This window comes from Mustela lutreola, chromosome 3 (assembly GCF_030435805.1).
Source record: "Mustela lutreola isolate mMusLut2 chromosome 3, mMusLut2.pri, whole genome shotgun sequence".
Lineage (NCBI taxonomy): Eukaryota > Metazoa > Chordata > Mammalia > Carnivora > Mustelidae > Mustela > Mustela lutreola.
In genome coordinates, this window is record NC_081292.1 from 168,125,769 (window position 1) to 168,142,126 (window position 16,358).

The 16,358-nt window shown below is 47.3% G+C and overlaps 1 long non-coding RNA gene across 1 annotated transcript in view; it reads right to left on the reverse strand.

Moving 5' to 3' along the window:
- Positions 1-527: 527 nt before the first annotated feature.
- Positions 528-16,358, reverse strand: part of LOC131827296 (uncharacterized) — a 61,389-nt gene continuing 45,558 nt past the window's right edge. Inside the window, exon 3 of the long non-coding RNA XR_009351964.1 lies at positions 528-6,313. This is a non-coding gene — a long non-coding RNA (uncharacterized LOC131827296). The remainder of the gene's footprint in view (positions 6,314-16,358) is intronic.

Sequence of the window (16,358 nt, forward strand, 5' to 3'; positions counted from 1 at the left end):
TCCCTGTACCAGGGACGTGGCTCTCCGAGCCTGTGGAACCCTCAGGCCACAGAGGAGGTTACCTGTGGATGCCCTTTGTCAACAACGTAGGGGTTCGTTGGGCAAGAAATCATCTGCTCTGTCCTTCAGCCAGCAGGCGGGCCACTGGCAGGGAGGCCTGGTATCCCTGTTGTTGGAGAGGGTGACCCCAACTGAGCCCTCGGATCTCAGGACCTGGGGCCCCGCCCAGCAGAGTGCAGGACCTGCATGTACCTGCACACGTATGCCTGCGTGTGCACACACATCCACACACATGTGCCTACACACACACACACACACACACACACACACACACACACACACACAAAGGGTTCTCAACGACAATTGTACAAGTCCCAGGCCTGGAACTTGGCCTTGGTTTGCAGAGTTTCAGCTGCATCTGGAAACTTCCTTGAGTGCCAGTCACTTGGAGGAGGTTCAAGCTCACTGATGTTCAGTGAACCTCCTTTTTTTCCTCAAAGATAAAACTTGGCAGCACAGTAAACATCTTGTACTTGTACTTTTATTATCTATGGTAGACTGACATTTTAATTTCAAACCTGCATCCTAAACTTTTAGGCAGCAGATTTTTAACATGTCCACGATGAAATAAATTCCATGGTACTGACTCTAACACGCCATCAGCTTACTCTGGGTCAAACAGCAAGACTCGCCCCAAGATGGACTGTCTCAGCCAGATCACACATTGTGTCCATGATGGTGGCTTCTCCCTCTCCTGCTGGCCCAGCTGGCAGGCCTGGGGCTCCATTCGTTGCCAGGGTCCCATTGCAGAGCCACCATCCTCGGTCCCTCCATGTCAGCCAGCGCAGGCATCAGAACCTCTGTGTCCTGCCTGGTCCCGAAGTGGGGCTCCCACAGAAAGACCAGCCAGAACACAAACCTGTCCACACTGGCCACCAAGTGTGGCCACTGCCCAGAGGCCCTACTGTGTGCAGTAGAGACCCTGTGCAGTAGAGACCCATCTGTCCTCCACCATGCTGGCTCAGGATGACGGGTGCAAAGAGAAGGCGACCCACAGCCTTGTACTTCCGTGCTGACCGCCGCCTCCGACAGGAGCTCTGGTGGAGGGAGGCGGGGACACATGGTGCCCACAGAGGGGTTAGGAGGAGCTGTGGAGAGCAGGGGCATGTGAGTGGGTCCTAGAGAAGGAGCAAAGGTTCACACCCCGCTCACACAGGCGTGGAGATGCTCTCGTGGGATTATCTATCATAACAAACACACATGACAAGGTCTGCATTCCTTTGCTAGGATTGCTAGAACAAAGTCCCACAGACTGAAGTCCTTAAAGCAACAGAACCTGATTGTCTTTCAGCTCTGGGGGCCAGAAGTCCAGGGTCAAGGTGTCAGCCGGGCTGGTTCTCTCTGAGGCTGTGAGTCCCAGCAGTCCCAGGCTGTCCCAGGCCTCTCTCCTTGGCGTGTAGACAGCCACCATCTCCCCATGTCTTCACATGGTCCCCACTCAATGTCTACCTCTCTCTGTGTCCAAATATTCCCTGATATAAGGATGCCAGTCATTGGGTTTAGGGCCCACCTGGATAACCTCATTTTCACTGGATTACCAGGTAAAGACCCTGTCTCCAAATAAGGTCACATTCTAGGGGTTGCAATACCAACATATGAATCTGGGGAGACACCACCTAACCCATCCCAATGCCTAATGACTTGTAATGACTAATCAAATAGGGGTAAATTATAAGCCATTAAAAGGTGGTGAAGGACACTCAGGGTCATTGTGCATGGGCTGTGATGTGAAATGATACACAGGAGAAGAGACCTGAGAGCCGCGCGGGTGCCGGGGCCAGACATTCATCAGAGAGCCTGGCCTTGAGCTGCCGTCCAGGTGTTAATTCGTGGGGCCCCACCACAGTTCCCACTGTGCTGGACACCAGAGCTCCAGTCTCTGCCCTGCACTGTAAACAGGTGTCAGGCCTACCCAAACATTCTTCTCGGCTCTCAAGAGGCTGCAAACACCACCGGAAGTCCATGGGGCCCCGGGCACAGCAAATGCCTCAGGCCTGGTCAGGATCCCCACCTCCAGTCTGGAGAGGAGCTGGGATGGTGGATGTGGTGGGTCTCCCTGCAACCCCGGCTCCTGTGCAAGGAGATCCGGTATGTCTCCATGCTGCTGCCGGGGAGCCTGCATCCCTGGCCCAGAGACAGGACGTCCATCCTTGGGCTGTGGAGTAGAATGTGCTGAGGGAACGGGGAGTGAAACTGATCACTCTTTCTCCAGCCTGGTGGCATCCTGTGTCACGAAAAAAATCCAGGCGCTCCAGGGGGTCGCTAGCTGGTGTGAGGGACAGGGAGTGGTGCACCTGCCTGGCGTGACAGAAGCCTGGCTGGTCAGGGGACCACAGCCTGCTGCCCTCCGAGGACGGAACATTGACATGACTCAGGGAGGGGGACCCCAGGCTCAGATCTGCGACCCAGGCACGGAGATTGCCAGCACAGGAGCCAGGAGCACGCTGCTCAGAGGCAGTCTGAGTACCCGGCTTCAGAAGCCCTTACAAGCTACAAAGGGAGTGACGCTGTGTACAGTGTCAGGACAGCCCTGCCGCTCCGGCGGGTCATTTGGCTTCATCTTTGGAGACAGATTGCCACTCTGTTTTGGGAAAAGTGATGAGAAAACACTCTCACTGTGCAAGGGGAAGCCGGAGTCCTCCCGGGGTAGCAGCGCTGGAGAGACCCAGGAGCCAGACTGCTGTGTGCTGGAAGAATGTCAAAGCTGCCTTTGTTGTTGGCACATTTGTAACAGGGAAGACATGGTGACAGGGGCCCCAGTGGGACCGAGGGGGTGGGGATAATGCTGTCCCTCGAAGTGCTTGAGAGTGCGGACTCCGGGAAGGGAGGGCATGGTCCGGGAGGTGGGAGGTACAACAATGGCGGGAGAGCTCAGGGCAGAGGGAGCCCATGGGGCCCTAAAGTCCCTGCTACAGTGACTTTCCTGCATCAATCTCCCTGCTGGCCCAGTCTACAGTCAAGTTGCATGTGCCATGACAGCACCATGTTTGCTGTGCTTTGCGTAATTAATAGAAGGTTCCTTGGAATTCCAGTAGGGACTAGGGAGAAGCCAGGTGCTCATGGGGGTGAGCCGCCTATGAGAAGCCAGTCTCAAGACGTTCAGACAGACCCTGAAGAGGCGATGAGCCCAGGCTCAGGGAGACCAGCAGCTCCCTACAAGAGATGACCAGGTCGGTCTTGAATCTTGCATCACCAGGGACCACCAGAATTGTGACCACCAGAACACAGTAGATGTCCATCTGTGACCAGAATTGGTCTGGTCCTCACACCTGACTCTGGCTCACCTGCTCACCTTCCTTTTCCACTTTGAAGACCCTTGTGATTACACCAGGGCCATCAGGATGATCTCCCTATGTTCACATCAACTAATTAGCAACCTTAATTCTCCTTTGCCACGTAACCTAACGCCTTCGCCAGTTCCAGGGATGAGGAAGGGACGTCCCTAGGGGTGGCACTTTTCACGCCCAACTCAGGCACCTCCCCGGGAAGTGACGAGATGACATGGAAGTTCTGCTTGCTGGATTTTCCTTTTAGCGAAGCTCTCTCCTGAGCAGATGTGCTCACAGCTTTTGTCAAGCCAGGACAGCCAAGGTCAGTCTTCAAGGGCACATGGGATGCAGTGGGTGCCCTTCCAATGCCCCTTACCAGGTGTTATGACAGGGGCTCAGGGTAAGAGGAGAAGAAGAGTGCAGGCGCCTGAAGAGAGCGTGAGGGCCACCGGGAAAGCCGTGGGGAGCACCACCTTCCGGGCGCTGTGTCTGCGCAAATCATTTCACCTCCTTAAAACTTCATGTACTCAGCAGCAGAATGGAGTTGAGAATGGCCTCCTCATAGGGGTGTGGCGAGGAGAGAGAGATGGGGCACACGTGTGCCTCGCCATCCCCTGTTTCGGGTACATTGTGCCCTCGTGAGAGCAATTTGTCTTACCGCCCAGGGCTTGCTTCCCTGCTTCCATCCTGCAGAGGAACAAACCATTCCCCATACCACTGCTCAAGATCCATCTCTTAGCTTTAAAGGAAGCGAAAAGTGGCCTTCCTTAGAAAACCACCTGAGACCGGTCTTCCAGCCCTGAAGAATCTGTCCTTCTCTCTGAGATCAGCACTGCTGCGGGGAACAGACCGCTCAAGCCTGCTTCAGCCATTAGCTAGCTGTGTGACCTCAGACCACTCGCATAACGTCTCTGATCCTCTCCTATAACACCAGGCACTGGACACATCCATTCATCTCGGTCCTTACTCACTCCGTGTACAACCCGTGTGGGACCTGGTGCTTTTCCAGTTCACACCAAGGCTTGGCTTCCTTGAAGCTCAGCTGAAACCCTTGTTTCTACCCCATCCCAGATCAATATCCCGTTGCTGTGTGTGGTCAAAAACCCCCCATGATTCACCCAGAAACTACGCTCAATGATAGACAAATTAAACTGTTAAAACTTGTTCTCATTACTTAACAAAGCTTGTAGGATGCTTCAAACCCAACTGGATGAAAGCAACATTATTAATGTAAAACATTATTGTTACAGCAACACACACCGTGATGCCAAAAGTCCCGAGCCCCACCCCTGGGAAAAGAGTATTGAGCGATGCCCTTGGTATCTGGCCACCGTGCAAACAAACATCCTCCCCGGATGGTGGGACACCTGCCCAAACCAGGTGGGTACGAGAGGGAATGGGAAGCGGCTTTCCGAAGGGACAGTATTCCTGAGTCTCTGTTCCGTGACAGTCTAGGCAGGCTTGCTAAAATATCAGCCACGTGCCTCGGTGATTAGGGCTGTGGTTTGGGCAGCCTTTCAAAGACGCCCCCAGGAGACACTCCAGGCCCTTCTCAGCCCCAAGCAGGATGCTCCGTGTTTTTATTGCAGGGCGATCCAGAGTTTCTGGGAGAGTGAGTGATATCCTCTAAGCCATGCACGCACACTCATTCCCCACTTGTGTCCTAAACTTCGCAGTAATGGTTTGCCTTTTCTTCTCCCCTTGCTGGCAAGCTTCATAGGTTTGGCCGTGAGAGCCAGGAGGCCGTTCCAGCGGGAGGAGAGCCAGGGAGACGGCGCTCCTGGCCTTGAAGCGTCCCGCAGGTCTGCTCCTGGAATTTCAACCCTCACTGTCCCCGCTCGTCTCCCAGCCCAGCGTGAACGCCGCTGGGGCCAAAAAATCAACGACACAGGAACAGCATGGAGTGGAGGCTAGGGCAGAAGTAAACAAAGTGCATGGAGGAAACCTCCGGATTTTCTTCACTGTGAACTTAGGGGCTCGCATGAACCCTGCCTCAGTGAGAGCTAGTGTTCGTCCTCAGAGAGCCATATCTGACCCTGCCACAACTTCCACGTCCCTGTTCTATACCTGCCTTTGCAACCACCTCTCTTTTAATAAATGTGTGTATGCACTTCTGTGCACGGAAGACAGCCACCACATACCTGGGGTTCCCCTGCACACCTTGAGCCCCCAGGCCTCCTGGTCCCATCTGCTCTTGCCATGGTCATCAGCTCATTACAGCATGGGTGGGTCTAGGGTAGGAGGTGCTTCTCCTGAGCACAGTTTCTTGAGCAGCTCTGTCCCTGGAGCTGTCCACTCTGAGACTAGAAAGGGTTCTTTCACTAGGTAGACACTAGCATGTTTCAGCCTCGGCTTTAAGGATGTTCTGGGCTGGATCATTCTTTATGGGGGAGGAGGGGCAGGCTGTGTCCTGTAAGGTGTGTAGCAGCCTCATGACCTCTACCCACCAGATTCCAGCAGCACTTCCTCCCCGCAGTGACCAGTCACCCAACCAACCATGTCTGCAGACACTGCTAATGTCCCTCGGGGGACAAAGTCACCTGATTGAGAACCACTGGGGCAGAATATTGTTTGGGATCCTTTACCTGCAAGGTCCTAACCTTAATGATTCCATGAATTTCCTACCTTTTCCCTGATCATCTGCTCAGTTCAGACTGTGAAATTACTAAGAGCATAAGACTAACTTAACCAGGACAGCAACAATGAGAACAAACAAACGTGGTATTTGGAATATCCTCGATGAATAGTACATCACCACGATGATGGTGAAGATGAAGGGATCAAGACACCCAGTTCCCAGGCAATGCAGGAGCAAGGGGTGGTGAGCTGGGCAGAAGGGAGGCCGCAGAAACAGGGCTCCTTTGGGATTTCCTTTGGAGTCAAGCACACACAAAGCGGACAGCTTCATAAGTGAAATTCATGGAGTGTTCTTTCCACCTGGAGATGATGGTTTCCGTCCGTCCAGTCGGAGGAAGGGGGAGGAGCTAAAAGAGTCCACATTCAGATGAAACAGGTTAACTGGTGCTTAGACCTCATCAAACAAATGGCTGGCAGGCTGAAGCAAGGGACGGATTTTACAACTTGAGAGCCAGCCTTCAGACTCCTCACTGCTGCTGGCTGTAGGATGGCCAGAACTGCAGACTGGTTTAAGGATGCCCGGGAAAACCTGACCCAAGAACTCAGAGCATCTGGTTCTGGTTTGCAGAGAACTCAGAAATCCACAGGAAGAACGTCCCTGCCTCCCAGGTCTCCTGTGTCATGGAATTTCATCATCAGAGCCCTGAACGTGGGATATAAAGCCAAGGACATGATTCCTGCCCCTCGCTGCCTGAGACTTCTCAGAAACATCTTTTTAGCTTGACTTCTTCAATAGGGGTAAGATTGGTGGCTTGGATTGGAATGAGTGCTTTAAAAGAAGTTCCTACACTGTTTTTATTCCTAAAACAGATGTACCTGGACATTGTCCATGACAGCCAGCCACACAGGTGAAGGAATCAAGACTGAGTGCCAGGCCTGGCCTCCCCAACTGCTGCTCCTTGGGACTGCCTGCTGTCCCAGGAGCTCACCTGCCTCCGTTTAAATGCTTGGTCTGTCTGTGCACAGACAGCAAGAAACCTCTCTGTTCCCAGAACTCAGCAGAGTCAGAGTGCGAGTGAGAGAATCCCAGCCGTGAAGGCTACTCATAACCCAGACCCCCAGTCCTAGACCGGCCGTCCCCACCCCCCGCCCCCGAGCCTCCGTGTATTCCTGAGCATCTGAGACATGACCCACTTTGCCATCAGAGTCACTAGTGGTGGAGAAAGGCTCTGCACCCAGATTGTGGTTTGTTCCAGAAGAAGCAGTGGTCTAGGGACATATGCTAATAACCTCAAGGGTGGTTGGTGTGAAGAGCCCCCACTGGCGCTCTTGCCAAATGAATAATCCCACCACAGTCAATTTCCAGCGACCCACGTGAAATCAGCCAGCTCTCCCAATGGCTGAAAACTAAGCCTCCAGCCCTTGCAAGCCAGGGTGAGCAGCCTTGGGCACGACGCTCGGTCTGGGGTTCTTCTTCCCCTGCAACACCACCTCCCTTAATGCCCCAACGTATCTTATTTACTCTTGCCTCGTAAAGGCTGAAGGATTAAAAACATTTTTCAGGAAGAGAACCAGACAATCCGGCTCTGGAAAAGACAAAGGAGGGTTTGAGCAAATTCGAGTTTCTTTTTTTAACATGTATATAAAAGATATAGTTGCTGCAAAAGAGGGCAAGAAACTTTAATGCTCTCAACCACGAGCCCTAAAGAACACACGCTGTACCCAACATCAAACGCTGAAGAGGGAAAGGCGATTTTTATCTCCCAGAAGAGGGAAGGGCGATTTATGTTTCTTCAACTCTTCTCAACTAGGGAGTAGCCTGCCTCATAAAATGAGGCTAATCTTTATTATATATCAGAGTTGCTTTTACCCAGTCATTTTTTATTATGGTTGAATATTGATAGTGTCTCCAAAAACAATGGACTCTACTTCACTTGCCTTCATCAACTTATTTTACAATTTCAGATTTCTCTTTAGTAGCTTCATTGGTTGACCTGTAGTGTTGGGTCATTGCTTCCTTATTTAAAAATAACTGACCACTTCTGATGAAATGATGAACACAGGATTACAAGATACACTCCGCTAGAACTCCCCAGGGCAAGGAGAGCATCTGAGCAAATGAAGACCCCAAGATCAACCATCAGGAAGAGAAATCGCTTTATAAACAGAAAAGAAAGGCAGTAACAACCTAGAAAGGTTAGGGAGAGAACTTTACCATAACACATCAGAAAATTTCGTATAAACATCCTAAGCCACCTGAAACCCCCTTCTAACTCATGTTGCTCCTTCATGTTTATTCCAAATGACAAACAGCTGGGGAAGAGTTGGGGAGAAAAACAATGGCCATTCATTCTTCAGGATTTCTGAGGAGACAAGGTGCACTATTTGATCTTGATGGCCCTTCTAGCTGGGTTAATTTGTAATCCCATCACTTAACCCAGGGCCAGGGTAGGGGGTAGGTGAGGGGCGGGCAATGGGAGATGAGAATGACTTCAGAGCTAATTGCTGGGCTCCTTCTTAAGCAAACTCACTGAGAACTCATAACTTGGAACCAGTTCAGGCCACTCTAATTTGCTAGACATTATCCATACTTTAATGTACAAAGGCAACACAAGAGCCAAAACGGCAAGGTGGTGCCAAGACTCAATCACCATTAATGTGCATATTAAAGGTCAGCAGGCTGCACAGTTCAGTTACACCGTGCGGTAATCCGTCATGTCTAGTGGAACCCAAGGACTCCTTGAGACAGCCCATAAAGCCATCTAAATTTGACTGTTTATGAAGGTTAACCCAAGAGCACTGATTACAGCCACAGAGTTGACACACAAAATTAGGTTAGAAAAGCTCTCTAAGTGAAACCGTAGACAGAATCTTATAGAAACAGATGTTTATCCAACTGATGCTGTTGGGTGAGTGCCATGTGGTCCTGGCCGTGAGATGCTCGAGTCTGGAACATCCTCTTACTCTTTCACCTAATTGTAACTCAGAGGTTTCTGTTTAATGGCAGACAGTTGCTCTGCCCTGGGACCTGCCAAATGTGGCATGAGAGGTCATGCCTGCCTGCTCTCCTCTTCCCCATACCTGTTTTGCAGCCTTGGACTTAGACCAGGTGAAAGATAGACCGGCGTCTCCCACAGAAAGAACCTGGCAGAGACCGTAAAGTCCCAGGGACAAGAGAAGCAGCCATCCCGATATCAAAGCAACATGGCGATCAGTCCATAACTCCAGCCAAAATGCCACTTTCTCCCACACAATTAGAAGAGGTGCAAGTCACAGGGGAGGATCCCTAAGCTGGGGAGATGGGATAAGACAGAGGACACAAACATCAGTGGGCCTCTTATCTTCTCACCCTGGGAGGGAAAAGGAAGGGAGTGGTGACTGATAACCAAGATAGACCTGAGAGGGCAACACGTCTCTCCCACTCTCCCACCACAGGCCGAGGGGGTTTCTTTCTGCGCCAGAAGTGGGAGAATCTCTAGCCACAACTCCGCAGAGAAGAAACACTCTCCCTCACCAAGGGACACACACTGGTAACAAGAGCAACTTGACAAGCAGCACTAGTCTGTGCATGTGTCCCTGACGTCCTTGAGAAATGCAAACCCCCTTCACATTCTGATTCATTGTCTTCCTCCCCCCACAATTTCACAGATAAGAGAAGTCTAGTATATTACCATAAAGTACCACGCCATGGTTGCTCGTCCCCTTCTATCGCCAGACTCCCTCTTGTACTCGATTCCTTGTACTGGCCATCCATCAGATAATCTCCCCATTGCCACACCGCCACTAATTCCTATCAGTTCTACTTCCAAAATTGCCTTAAATCTGTCCTCCTTTGCCATTCTCCTCTGTGGCACCTGCTCCAGACCTCTGCTCTGGTCTCACGCTCAGTGTCCCTCCCCCCATGCCTGCCCACTGCACTCCATTCCCCATGTGACAACCAGAATGATCCGTTTAAATCCTTATTCAATCAGGTCATCTCCCTGCCAAAACCTTTTTATGGCTTCCTACTGCCATTTGGATAACATCCAAAGCCCCTTTCATGTCTAAAAGCATGATGGAACATAATGAAAAGTAGTACAATTAGAAACGATCTTAAAGAAGCAGAAGGGCTGGATGTCTCAATACCCTGATATGAGCTTATTATAACAAGTTAACATTAAATTGAGCCTTTAAGTTTCCTAAAAGCCAGTCAAAAGTAGAACGCTTTGGGCATAATTGGCATTTTTAAAACAAAAGGTGCCATGAAAATACATCTGGAGAAAGTTCCTAATTCTAAAATGAAGGAGTTAACTCAACCTTTGTCTAATGATGGGAAATCCATTCATCACGACTGGTGTGATAACGAACCTCTCTGCAAGTCCACGGGGCACAACATTGACTAATACATGGCTCAAACAAGACACTGTTGTACATGAAAGTGCTTTGTAAACTACAAAGGGAATTAACCAATCTTAGTCTAAGCTGGGAGCTGTATTCCATTTCCACGATGGTTGTATTGCCCCTCCGCTCTCATTACTGAATGGAAGTGTTTCTGTGGGGGATAACTGAGGTCATGTGGTCAAGGTATTTTGCTTCTCAATGACCTTAAAGTGTTTGAAAGTTTGCTTATTAGTTAAAAAAAAAAAAAAAGACTAGACAAAATTTGTCTCCCAAATATTGAATTTCTTAGACAAAGCTGAGGTCAGAGGAGACACTGCAGATCATAGGAGCATGAGCTGTAGGTTTTACAGGAGATGTGAAAGTGGGGCAGCATCCTTCTGTCATGAGATTTAATATGGAGATTTATGAATTTAGTTCTTTAGGAATGGCGAATCATTCATCCTTCCATCAATTCAGAAGAGACATCCAAGTAATGATCAAGTGTCTATTTATTGCTTTTGGCCGTGAACACAAATCAAGAGTATTTTCAATAGAAAATGGCCAATGGCGTAATGAACCCAAGGAAAGGATTTTGTTTCAATGTTGTTGGAAAGTGATGGTGTGAGCTCCTTAATCCAACCCTCCCTTCCTTTGCTACCTGACTCTCCTTCACCCTTCTCAGTTCCCTGTCTCCCGCATCCCGCAAGTAGCCATGAGGGTCTCTACCCCTCACCTCCCCAAAGCAGGTGCCCAAGGGCACTCTCATTAGAGACATTAGAAACTTTACAACACTGATGCACAGGGAGGTATTCTGTCCCAGGAATACCTGTGTGATCATGCAAGTCTGTCCAGTGCACATTCCAGTGAACACCTTGTTATGATGAGTGATTTTCTGCTGTACCCTGGACATCTGAATAGTGCATTAGGCAATCTGGATCTTCTATGAATCTCCTATTTTAACAGCCATCTCCTATTTTAACAGTCTATATTTAGTAGTTCCAGTGACAATCCGGATTGGAGCCCTTGTAGTGCTATTCTGGTCTACTTTGTACACTGCTCAGAGGCCATGTCCAGTTCTCAAACCTTCTGGTATGTTTATTAAGGGCGGTTTCATGTTTGAGCGGTTAGATGTCTGCCCAGGACTTCTTAAGCAGGTTTAAAAAAATCACTTTCTGCAGTCCCCTCCCATCTGAAATTCTCCTTTCAGTCTCTAACTTGGGAGGAGGGGTGGACACCAGCTGCCGTGAGAGAGGAAACCTAGAGTCTCCTGTTTGCTTTCATTGACACTAAAACAGTGAGGAAAGGGAATGTCTCTCCAAGTCCTCAGTGGCTGCCCAGAGTGGGGAACAGGAGTGGGTATCTGCCCTTTGCGCTCAGGCTCTGCTGACATCACCTTGGGGTGGAAGGTGGGGGGCATCCATGCTATTCGGTTGGGGCACAGGGATGTTGCCAAAAAATGTTCTGTCCTGCTGGGAAGTCTGTTTCCTGGTCTTTTGGCCAGAAAGACCAAGATTGTCTTAGTGTTTCTGTTGTCTATTTCTCCTGGCATTTCTGAATTTCAGGCTCCCCTAGCATGTAGCCTGGGATATATGGGACATGAAGAAAAATTGTTTTTAAATTAAAAAATTTTGAAACCCAGAGAATACATCAACTTGTTATTCCTCAATCCCTGAGGGTCATAGTCAATCTTTTTCTTTTTTTTCTTGTTGTTTTAAGGGTAGATCAAGAGATTCTTATGATGGAACTGTTCTGTATCTTTTTTTTTTAATTTTATTTATTTCTTTATTTACTTACTTATTTATTTTAGAGAGAGAGCTAGCACAAATGGGGGAAGGAGCAGAAGGATCACGGAGTCTGAGATAGGACTGGATCTCCTGACCCTGAAATCATGACCTGAGTGAAAAAAACCAACAGTGCGACCCTTAACTGATTGAGCCAGCCAGGCCCCCAACTAGTCAGTCCTTTCCTTTTGATATTCAGAGTCACCTTAGGGTCAATTGTCTATTGCCTTTGTCCAGGGTTTTGCTGTGCTTAGCAGGAACAGCAGAGAGATGAGCCTACACCATCTTTTCTGGGCTCAAAAGTCTAACAAATTTTAATTTGGGAATAATTTTAGATTTATAGGAAATTTTCAAAGACAGTACAGAGAGTTCCTGTATACCTTTTTCCCAGTTTCTGCAAACATTAACATCTTACATGACCAGGGCACATTTGTCTAAACTAAGAAATTAACATTGGTGCATTACTCTCAATTAAATTCCAGGTTTTATTGGGTTTCACCAGTATTTCCACTAATACCCTTTTCCTAAATGCATTTAGTCAATCATGTCTCCTCAGTCTTCTCTGGTCTGTGATGTTCTTTCCGTACATCTTTCCTTTCTGTGATCTCATAGACTGGAAGAGTGTTGGTAGGGCATTTTGCAGGGCCCCTTAATTTGGGTTTGTCTAGTAGTTTCTCATGATGAGACTGGGGTCATGGATTTGGGGAAAGAATACATGGAGATGCAGTGAACTTATTCCATCAAAAGGGACATGGTATCAGTGTGACTTATCACTGGAGGTCCTACCCTTGATCACTTACTTAAGGTGTATCTGCGAGGCCTCTTCACTGTAGTGTTAGGACCTTTCCCTTCCATACTTTATTTTTTGGGAGCCAGCCATTATGTCTGCCCACTTGAGGGAGAGAGGATTTTCAGTTCCTCTTCTGGGAAAGGGAGTTATATATCTCTGATTTTGAATTCTTCTGCAAGGAAGATTTGTTTCTTCTCTCTCATATCTTTATTCAATTTTTTATTTATACCATCATGGAGTCATGTGTGATTACTTTACATTGTATGTTATAATCCAATATTACATTATCTATTTTGTTGCCAAAATTGTTCTAGCTTCGGGCACTGGGGCCTCTTTTGGGTCATTCTTCCTCAGTTCTAAGGGTGAAACTGAGGAGCAAAATACAAAGCTTTTGTAGGATCCCCCATAACCCCAACCACACCTCTCTCTACATATACCCTACCATTCATAATTAATACAGAAGGAGGGATCTTTGGCCATATTCAAAGTTTCCAAAACTATATTTTAAAATCAAATTTTGTTTAGTTATCTTATAACTAGAGTAAATTCTTCCCTTGGTAAACAGAAATCACTTTGAGTTTCAAATACCTCCAAACACGAGAAAGCTCACATGAAATTCCCAATACACTACACTGCTATGAGCTTTGTTGAACAGCAAGTGAAGTACTCCCCTTACACAGGTTAGATGAGAAAGAGACAGTGCACTTGGGAAATTCACTTTTAAATAAGCTACATTCATAAAACATGATCCTAGGGGGTGCTGGGTGGCTCAGTGCTTAACTCAGTCAGTTAAGCAAATGACTCTTGGTTACAGCTCAGGTCATGATCTCAGGGTTATGAGATCAAGCCACACATCTGATTCCGTGCTTAGCAGTCTGCTTGGGAACCTCTCCCCCTCTCCTTCTGCCTCTCCCCCCCGTCTCTAAAATAAATAAATAAATATTTAAAGCATAAAATAAAAAATTATCCTAAGAACTAGAATTCTACTAAGCTTCCATTTGAGCACTTATATAATCACTTAACTACAGCATCAAAGTCAAACAAGACAAATGCAACATTACTTTCGAAGGGAGACAAAACTTTACTCTTTCTGGATCAATAGAAGATATTGTTAAATAGCAGTAAGAAAAACACTTTTGTACCATCTACAAATAAGATAGGATAGAAACAACTGACTAATAAGATTCACGCTTGTATAATATATATTTATAAAACACCATCCTAGAAATTGTGAATCAAATCTCCATTTGAGATGTTATATAGTTACTTAACAACAGTGAAACCAAAATAAAACAAATTTCAAAATTATGCTATTCAAAATAAAATTCTTGCCATGTTTTTGGATGATTTTAGTGGACTTGTTAACAACAGTAAAGATACTCTAATTGCACTATCTTCAAATAGAATAAAAATGGAATCAAGTAATTTATGAGTCACATTTAAGTAATCTCCACTTATAAAACATTATCTAAAAATAACAAAATCCTATCAAGTTTCCTTTTGGGCCAATAAAAACTAACAGCAGTTCAACTAAAAAGAAAAAAAACAAAAATTATTTTGGTAGAGAGAAAAGTGCCTTACTGTGGTTCTGGATCTTCAGACGCAGCCTCATTAAAGGTGGAGACAACTCAGAAGCCACGCATTTCTGCTTTCATGCTGTATGGACAGTGCCTGGTGTAGATCTATTTCTCTCCACCTCAGGAGAAGATATACTGGGCGAGGTAGGTTCCTAAGTGGGGAAGAACCCTAGGCATTTTTTTTTTCTTCTGGTCTACAATCTGGGGAAGAACAGAATCCTCCTCCCAGAGGTTGCCCCCCACCCCAGGGCTCCTGGAATCTGTGCCATCTGAGAAAGGAAGATGGAGCCCAGGCCAACCACCCTCTGTTCTCTGGCAAGATTGGATCAAAGCCAGCCCCTCCTTCTCATGTTCAGTGAACAGCTTCCATGTGGAGATAGGACAGACCTAGTGGAGGCTCTTGCCCCAGGACCTTGAACCCTGGACCCCCATCAGCCACAGCCCCAGTGTTCCTGCTTTCTCAGGTCTGCCAAATACCCCATCAGCAACAGCAGGGACAGACAGATACTTTAGAAAGCTTTAAAATTCTTCCTCAGTATTTTTGGTCTCAGATAAGAACTCTCATTTTTTAAGTTGTATGGGGGTCTCTCAGCCAAAAGAGCACTCAATGCATTATCTTGACCTTTTTCTCTTGGAAAATAAGCTGCCTTGGATAATAGCCAGTGAATCCTTAAAATTTTTCCAAAAGAACTTTGGCTTGTATTTTGTAGGTGTCATATGTTCACACCTTCATGTGTGACTGCTCTTATCATATGCCTTGGAAGACACTCCTGTACCCTGACGGGGAAGCTCCCTCCAAATCAGGTAATTGGTGAACATTCTTTCTTTTCGGCAGCACAGTTCAGGAGGACACAGCCTCTGCCTTCAGACTGTGATTTTCTAACTTTCAAAGTTTTCTAATTTTCAAAGCTTTCACAGGGTAGTGACCTCTTGTGTGATCTTTAAGGACATTGATTGTTTTATCTGCTTCAGTTAATCTAATACACATTTGGTTTCTTTTCTCCTCAAGAGTTTTTATATAGGTATTTAATTTGGCCACATCAATTCATGTCTTTAGAATCCTTTGATTCACCCAAGACACAGTCAAATCCCTATTAATGGCTCGGAGGAGACTTGCTCAGTGAACCCTCCCACCTTTTTCCCTCAGTCCCAGAATCCAGCTCGGTACAAGGATTAGAACCCTGGAATCAGAGTTTTCCACAAGGTACAGCCCAGTTTCCCAAACTAGTTTCCTAGTTTCCACCCTTGCCTGCCTCAACATCCCATGACTCTGATTAACATCTCCCAAAAACAGCATTTCAGGGTACACATTGGGAATGGTAAGATGTGGTGAGATGCAACCACTGTAGATGTTTAACAAGGCATGTGAACTGATTTGGAGTGTCCTGTAGATGCTCCCAGGCTTCTTAGGAAAAGATTCCAGAGATCTTGTCTATGACAGGGAATGACTCCAGGCCTTCTTGAACCCTTTGGATCTGACTAGAACCAGGTTTCTCTGACCAGCAGTTAATGGCTTTCCACTTGTGACCTTACTTTCTCTGTGAGCCTTACAACCAGGAAGCTGAGAAGGAAACTCCAACATGACTTTGCTGGACTTCTGGTGTTAGCTGGACATGTAAAGAGCTTAGCATTCCATCCTTTCAATAAGAAAAGCAGGATGAACTGAATATTGGTTGCTTTTCTTGGACCATTCAGAGAACCGAGGTCTGGGGGAAAACCACCACCCTGACATCTGAAATAATAGGTGCCCTGAGGAGATGGAGGACCTTCAATTGACTAACTTGGAGCAGAAATTACCAGATGCCATAAGACAATAGGAACATTAAGATAGGGAATTTTGAGGAACAGCTGGACTCTGAGTGTGGGATCCTGAGTGAGAAGCTCCTGAGGGCACAATTTTAGAGACATACCCACACTTCTTCAGGTTTTTCCTCCAGGAACTCCA